This window comes from Hippocampus guttulatus, chromosome 9 (assembly GCF_054856545.1).
Source record: "Hippocampus guttulatus isolate MCC_2025c chromosome 9, RoL_Hgut_1.0, whole genome shotgun sequence".
NCBI lineage: Eukaryota > Metazoa > Chordata > Actinopteri > Syngnathiformes > Syngnathidae > Hippocampus > Hippocampus guttulatus.
The window spans coordinates 19,981,853-19,990,775 of record NC_141269.1 but is presented as its reverse complement, the minus strand read 5'-3'; the positions used below and the strand labels follow the sequence as shown (position 1 = coordinate 19,990,775).

At 43.8% G+C, this 8,923-nt stretch overlaps 1 pseudogene; it reads right to left on the bottom strand.

The window, feature by feature from the left end:
• Positions 1-6,479: 6,479 nt before the first annotated feature.
• Positions 6,480-6,990, bottom strand: LOC147200718 (zinc finger protein 397-like; annotated as a pseudogene).
• Positions 6,991-8,923: the final 1,933 nt, after the last annotated feature.

Here is an 8,923-nt window from a genome sequence, read left to right as displayed (position 1 = left end):
CACTCCCATGATCATTGCCACAGTCTACCTTACCCCCAAACCTCATTGTGACTTTTTAAATGAATTGTCTGCTGTCCTCACCCATCTCTCCTCTCTATCATCGAATATAATTATTCTGGGGGATTTTAATATACACATGGACAATACTGCCCTTCCTCTCACCATGGTCTTCGCCTCTTCACTTGACAGTTTTGGTTTCCATCAGTTTGCAGACTTCCCCACACACATCAAAGGTCACACCATGGATCAAACCTTAACCCCTCCAACTATACTGCTAATGAACTTCCGAGAACGGACCACTTCCTCATTTCATTTAATGTTACCCTCCGGCTCTCTATCTCCAAATCACCCCGTATCATCTCTTACCGTAATATTAAAGACATCAACGTTGACTCTCTTGCTTCAAGGATCGCCACCCTGTCTCCGGATTCAAAATGCTCTCCTGATGATTTAGTTTCCCGATACAACTCGGGTCTTACCAACATTCACAATACCCTTTCTCCTGTCAATCCTGCTATGTCTTTTTTACTCGGTCTGCCCCCTGGTTCACCCCTCATCTCTGTTCCATTAAATCCAAAACTTGGCAGCTTGAAAGACTCTACAGAAAAACAGGTCTCACTGTTCACAAGGACATCTACACAGCTCAACTATCCCATTACAAGGACTCCATCTCTCAAGCTACAGTACATCACAATACTACTCTGGACTCAACTGCTCTAATCTTGGAAATACGAAGACTCTTTTCTCCCTGGAACAAAATCATTCAACCCCCTGTCTCGCTACCACCCCACCACACACACACACACACACACTTTTATTCCTTTGACACCAGCAACGCTCTGCTCCTATTTTTCAGTGAAAAAGTCAATAAAATCCACCAGGACCTGGGCTCCTCTGTATCCCTCCCCTTCTCCGACCTCGCCACCCCTTGTCAACTGTTATCCTCTTTTGAACTCCCCCATTCCTCAATAATCTCAGACTTCATTATTAAATCCAATACTTCTTCCTGTCAGCTAGACCCCCTCCCCACAGTCCTGGTCAAATCCTGCTTACCCTCTCCGCTTCCTTTCATCTCAATCATCATTCATTCTTCATTATCCACTGGAATTGTTTGTGTCCCCTTCAAAATTGCAGCTGTCACTCCATTCCTGAAAAAAAACCCTGGTTCAGATCCCAATGATTTCAATAACCTACACCCCATTTCTCACCTTCCTTTCATCTCCAAAATTATTTTAAAATTAGTTGCCTCTCAACTTCACTCCTACCTCACTTATACCAATCGCTACGAACAATTCCAGTCTGGTTTCCGTCCCCGTCATAGTACAGAAACAGCCCTCTTAAAAATTACTAACGACCTTCTCATGGTAGCAGGTTTAATCTCCATCCTCATCCTCCTCAACCTGAGTGCAGCTTTTGACACCATTTCTCACCCCATCCTCCTGAATAGACTCTCCACCATAGGCATCACCCACACCCCACTATGCTGGTTTCACTCTTACCTCACTGGCCACTCTCAGTTCATCCAACTCAACTCCTTCACCTCACAGTCCTTCCCCAGTCTCTTCTGGTGTGCCCCAGGGCTCTGTCCTGGGACCCCTCCTTTTCATTACAGTGAAACTCCTCTACAACGAAACCTCCAAATACCCCCGAGTGTGAAAAAATCTTCATGCATTAACACCATTCCCATTTTCCTGCCGTCCATACGACGAAAAAAACCCTGTTGCTTGATATGAAATCTATTTCTCTGCTCTTGCCTCGCGACGAGATTCACTCCAACGAAGTCTAATCCAACAGCGACCTCTACTGCTTTGTTCGGAAACGGCAACAGCAACCACCACACTGGTTTACACATGTGCAGAAGTACAGGAAGTATTGGTTATTGTTAGTCTCAGACACAGCAAGAATGTTGCATTGCTAAAATGGCTACAAAACGGACCTTTGGATGTCAAGCAGCTAAGACAAGAAGAGCTCTGACGCTGGAAGAGAGGGTAAAAGTGATCAAAATGAAAGACGGAGGAAGGAAAATTCATCATTATCCAAGAAATTGATGTAAGTGAAAGTGAATGCTGATCGTAAATTTTGCAATTTCTTTCCCTTTTTTTCTTTCTACACTGACTATGAAGTGTCAAATAAGTGTATGCTCATACTTATGCACTATTGGAATAAAAATAAAGAGTACACATACGTTTGTGTGTGTGTGTGTGTGTGTGTGTGTTTGTTGACATCTGAGATCCAATTTGCTACAGTGAAAAACCCCTTGTTGTGAAAAATTTCTTGCTGCAAACATGATTTCGTTGTAGAGGAGTTTCTCTGTATCTACCTTCTCCCCCTTGGTAATATCTTCCGTAAATTTGGTTTACACTTTATCTGCTTTGCGGATGACACCTCCCTCCCACCCTCCTCCCTCTTACGGTGCCTTTCAGAAATCAAATCTTGGTTCACCACTCTTCCACTTGCTTTTTATTTATGGATCTTTTAATGACTTTTGTGGACCAATTTAGCCATTTTTAAGGACTTTTTCTCCATTTGGCGGGGGATTCACGGTGGATTTAATGCCCGCTCAGCAATACACAGGCTGAACAGAAAGCCACATATCACTGAGCTGGTGTTCAAATCATTGCTGCCAAAGGAAGGGCACATCTTTATTTTTAGGGGCAATCACTTAACCCTATATTTGATACAGGTAGGAAAATGAAAAAAACTTAATTGTCAAATAAAACACACAAAGAAATTTTTAATTGAGAAAATATAAAACTTCAATTTATTTTCAAATAAACACAACACTAAGAACAGAGCTAATGATCATATGAGTGACCTGGGCAGGGTTTAGAAAAATCTGGTTTCACTAACAGTAGTACTGATTGCCCATCTTAGCAGTATCCAATATACCTGAACACATTTGTCACATCCCGGCTCGATTACTGCAATGCCCTTTACTTTGGAGTCAGCCAGTCCTCCATTAAGCGCCTTCAGCTGGTCCAGAATGCCGCCGCTCGCCTCTTGACTGGTACTCGTAAGAGGGAGCACATAACTCCTACTCTGGCATCCCTTCACTGGCTCCCCATTCATTTTAGAGTTATTTTCAAGATCCTCTTATTTGTTTTCAAATCTCTGAATAATCTCGCGCCACCTTACCTCTCTGAGCTCATCCGCCCCTACACACCTGCCCGGCGCCTCAGGTCTGTGGACCAGACTTTATTAGAAGTACCAAGAACTAAACTGAGGCTCAGAGGGGATCGAGCCTTTTCTGTTGCTGGTCCCTCTCTCTGGAATGACCTCCCACTAAACATTCGGCAAGCCTCCTCGCTGCCCATCTTCAAAACCCTCGTCAAAACTCACTTGTATTCTTTGGCATTCGACTCAGCATGACTTAGATTTGTTCTTGGTTTTACTGTTTGGTGCTTTCTACCGCCTTTATTACCGATTTGTCTTACTGTTTATTGTGCATGTTAAATTGCTCCATGTACAGCACTTTGTATGCAGCGATGGCTGTTTGAAAGTGCTCTATAAATACTGTTGACTTGACTTGACTTGAACAGCTGAAATGCATGTCAGAAGTCTAAATCCCAAATGGTCCAACCCTATTATTTTCCCTCATATCACCTTCAATGATCAGACATGCTTTATAATGACAAATATGAAACCGATATTACAATTAGGGAATAGATGACACTGTCTGCCAGACAGTGACTTAGTTTTCTCCTCAATCTCTTTTGCAAGGTCTTGGCGATCAATTTACTTCTGTTTTGCTGTGTGCCTCAATGCATTTGACTTTACCAGGAGTTTTACCTCTCACAGAGAAGCCCTTCTTGCACACTCAGCAGTAGGCCGATGTTTAATCGCCAGCAATTTTCCGACCCAAACACGGAACTCCGGCTTCTCCAGCCACGCCACTTGAAAATAGCATTGTCCCGGAATATTTGTAGTGACGCCACTCGAGCGAAGCGCGCCTCAGCAGTCGAAAGTCCGCTGCTCTCTGCTGTGTGTGCGTCTGCGCCAACATGTACGCACGCGCACGTCTTTTGGTTTCAACCAAGCAACCGACATCACAAATCAAATACGCTTTGATCTACGACAACAAAGAGCTAGCCTAGCCGAAACAACAGCTAAGCTTCGCTGACGCACACACAGCAGAGATCCTTTACAAAGATCGAAAGTTGTGATGAATTTTGCTCTACCCAATCTTTCCACGAACTCATCAATACGTGGCATAGGGTAGGAGTCAAAACGTGAGATGCTTTTGAGCTTCCTCATGTCTGAGCAGAATCGTAGTTGAGACGAGTCCTTTTTGGGTACCAACCCAATTGGGTTAGACGATTCACTTTTAGATGGTTCTATGATCCCCATATCGAGCATTGCTTGTACCTCCTGCCGCCCTGGAATCCTGTATGGTCTCAAACGCACAGGTTTATTTTCTTTGAGGACAATCTTGTGGGTGATGAGATCAGTTCGACCAGGTTTATCTTTGAATAATGACGAAAATGATTCCTTTACCTGTAACAGTGAGGTGTAACAGGGTCACTTCAGGATTACTTCCTTCCCTCTTGGGTGTCATCTCAGCCTCATCCATCTCCTCTGTTTCAGTCTCTGGAATTTCTCTGATGAAGAGACTTTGGGATTGCTTCTCGGCATATAGCTTCAGCAAATTCACGTGAAGAATTTGCTTCTTCTTTTGTTTGTCAGGGCAGAGAATCTCATAGGTGACGGGTCCTATTTTCCTGGTCACAGTGTATGGGCCCTGCCACTTTGCAAGTAGCTTACTTGGTCCAGTAGGCAACAATATTAACACCTTCTGTCCAGGGTGCAAATCTCTCTCTCTGGCATGTTTATCGTACCATACCTTTTGTTTTTTCTGACTCTCCTCCATATGTTTCTTTGCCACGTCTCTGAAATTCTCCAACTTGTCCCTCATTTGAAGAATATAGGAGACGACACTGTGTGAGGTCGCCTCTCCAGCCACCCAGTTCTCCTTCAGCATGTCCAGGGGTCCACGGACCCGTCTACCATAAAGCAACTCAAAAGGTGAAAACCCATTTGACGCCTGGGGCACTTCTCGATAAGCGAATAACAGAAAAGGCAGCCATTTGTCCCAGTCTTTACCAGTGTCATGAATGAACTTCCTCAACATTTGTTTTAACGTTCCATTAAATCTTTCAAAAAGACCATCAGTTTCAGGAGGATAAGGAGTGGTTCTTATTCCTTTAACTCCAAGCTGGATATATAGGCCTTTCATCAGGTGAGACATGAAGTTTGTGCCTTGGTCTGTTAATATTTCCTTAGGAATGCCTGTTCTCGAGAATAACTCAATCAAGAACCTGACTATATGTTTTATCTGCATAGAACGAAGTGGATAAACGTCTGGATACCTGGTTGCATAATCAGAGATTACAAGAGCATACTTGCATCCTGAGCTACTCTTTGGCAACGGACCGATAATGTCCATGGCTATCCTGTCATATGGAACACTCATAATAGGTAATGGCTGTAAATAACCCCTATCCGACTTTTTAGCTGGTGCTACCATCTGACATGTGCCACATAGCCTGCAATATTCCTGCACATCTTTATATGGCCCTGGCCAATAGAATCGCTGACTGACTCGGTCATATGTTTTTGCTTGTCCGAGATGTCCTGCCCATGGAATAGTGTGTCCTAAATGTAGAATGAGCTGCCGGTACATGGTTGGAATGACCAATCTTGGTGTTGCTGTGTCAGAGATATACAGTAGATCATCTTTTAATATAAACGGGTCCCCAGTGATTCCTTGCAAGCTCTTTTTGCCACCCACTGACACCCCATCAACTTCAAAAACCTTCTCAAACAGTGATTTTAAAGTTGGATCATTTTTCTGATGTTCTCTATAATTCTCAGGAATCTGCCACTCAGGTTTAATGACTGGGTCCTCAATACCAGTTTGTATTGGGAAGTTAGTAGGAACACTTCCCCGGTTCTTTTCCTGCCTACGCTGCCGTCTACTTTTCTTTACCTTGCCTCCTGTTTGGACAAGTGTATCATCAAGATTAGGTAACGGTTCCAATCCTTTAGTTTGAGACCTAGTGACTTCCATGCATGTGCAATTCTTAGAGATTTTCTGGACAACATGGTCCAATATAGGTAAGTCATCTCCCAAAACAACATCATAATATAAATTCTTCAAAACACCAACCTTAAGTGTGAAAAATTGGCCCTCAATCCCAAAAGTCATATTGGTCGTGGGATAATCCTGACTGTCACCATGAACACAAGTGATATTTACAACCTTTTCATAATTGAGCAAGTCACGACTGACTAAACTAGCTTTAACTAGTGTTTGATTGCTGCCTGTGTCAGCCAGTGCTTTTACCACTTGCCCATTCACAGTTACAGAGGTTGTATGTCTATGTCTACAATGATTTCCTTCTTGAAATATTTCTTGCCCCGCTCTAGGTACTGAACAAAATTCTACAGGTTTGGGTTTTCGTACAGGAAACATGGAAGCCTTATGGCCAGGTTGTTGACAGTTGAAACAAATAAAGTCACCTTTTGGTTGTAACTTTACAAACTGTCTCCGAGCCCCATTGTCAGCATTACCCAAGTCTGCCGGTTGAATGGGTTGGTGTCCTTCATACTTGAGCTTAACAGTTGGCCCCTTCTTCCTGTAGGGCTCCCGGTGTGCTGCCATGTATATGGCAGCACACCAACTCTGCCAACTCTGCTGCTTCCTCCACAGTTTTAGGATTGTGCTCCTTTACCCAAATGCGGACCTCAGGTTGAAGAACTCTCAAGTACTGCTCCAGAATGACAACCTCTCCAATCTGGTCCTTGCTGCGATGGTCTGGGCACATCCACCTCCTAACAGTCCTTTTAGTCGGTATAACTTTCTCTGACAGTCTCTCCCATGGGAATGATGGTGCTGCGAAACCTCTGCCGATATTTTTCTTCAGTTACATTGTATTTGAGTAACACTGCCGCTTTAATAGCTTCATAGGACTCTGCCTGCTCTTCATCCATGCCAGCATATGCTTCAAGTGCCCTTCCAGTCAATAAGGTCACTACTCTGGCAGCCCACTCATCATGCCTCCACCCCCAGGTTTTAGCTATTCTTTCAAACCTAACAAAAAAACTTTCTGCATCCTCACCCTCTTTAAGATCTGGTATTCTGGGTTCTGATACCCTGGGAATTGCAGTTCGACTTACAGTGGGAAACGGTGGAGAATGAGCATATGGTAGGTAACCCCGAGTTGGAGTTCCTTGTGCCGGAGGAAGGTTTGTCAGCCTAAACATTCGAGGGTCAGGGGTTTGGGCCTGTGGTTTTGGAGGAGGATAATGCTGACTTGTTTGTCCATCGAGTGTCCGGTCTTGCTTCCTAGTGTGCATCTGATCTCTTAACTCATTGATCTATTCAATCAACATTTCCTCTCTACGTTTAGAATATTGCATAAAGTCTCTTATCTCTTTAACAATTCCCTCATCGAGTGGATCTCTGGTCGTACTCACTGTCACAGTCTTAGGCCGAACCACTGGTTCCATGTCACGTGGCTCAGCTCCACCCTGGGCTTGGGAACTGTCTGATGCAACAGGGAAAAAGGCAACAGCTTCTTTTCGGGGTAACTCAAGCTCCAGGCTTCCCCCAGCCTCTTCAGCGCTCTCCTGTTGAGTCTGGTTTGGCTGTGCTGCTGCACGGCTTCTTCCTCTACCTACATTCCTCATCTTGGCTTCCTCTTTTCTCTTCAGCAAGGCATACCAATCGCACCACTGCCACCAATTGTTGTGCGGCGAAACAGCAGGCCAGGTGAAAAAGAATAAAAAGGCAATTCAGCCAGGATTCAGGAAGGAGATTTTCCAGTTTTCTTTATCTTCAGGAGTGACAGTTGACCAGTTTTGAGCAGCCCACATGTAGCTCTGTTCTCCAAGTTGTCCACCCCCCAGTGACTTCCTCATTCTTCTTATAAAGGGAGTTCACTTGAGCTTCAGGCCAATCAGGTCCAAGCAACAATTGGCCCTTCCCAGGTGGTTGCAATTACCTCATCTGAAATAATTAGCATTCTACAAGGTGCATTAAGTACAACAGTTTTGGATGGAAAGAAATGTACACCTTTCTTCCATCCAAAATACACAAAAAAAAAATGGAATTTTTAATATATGTCTTTCGTCATCATGACAATGTTCAACACTTGTTTGTGACAAGAAAAAATATTTGCGACCATGTAAAATGTTTGGGAATGTCAGGTGAGGTCTTTGTAACTATTTGCAACATTGAAAGAACCCTAACACAAAAAGAAACAATAACATTCACCGCATGTGTACATACTTGCAAACCTTCGCCACTCAGTCAGATACAGGCTCAGTAGACGTTCGTCAGTAAAGTCTGTATTTATTCTTGTCAAAAGATTTCTTCAAATTGTCTTTGCCTCACAGTATCCTCAGTCCGGTTCCATGCAAATGCAACGTCTTACCAACTCCAACTGTGTGTGTGCTTACTGCTCCAGAATGTTAAAATGGTCCTTGTTGTTCTCTTTTACTCTCCACCCCATGCTCAAATTACATCATAAAGGGTCTATACTACCAGGGATCGCCCTCCAAGGGATGAAGCTTCAAGTTGCTTCATGAACTAGTTGTAGTATGTTTCCGACTCCTCCAGATGACGCTCCCTGTTCAGCATAAGCTGAAAGCATACTGAGTTGCCTTTTTTGTATTACCCATGCATGGCATGCATTCTTTTTTTGCAACACAATGCATGTCAGGTGTACATGATGCGTACCTGCATGGCACGAGGACCAACACCACCATCTGGAGGAGTAAAAAAGTACAGCTGAAGTATATTGAAGCTTCAATTCCCCATCAATACAAGACAGTCTTTCTAGAATGTACTTAACATAAATCCATCCATCCATCCAATTTCTGACCCGCTTATCCTCACAAGGGTCGCGGGTCTTGCTGGAGC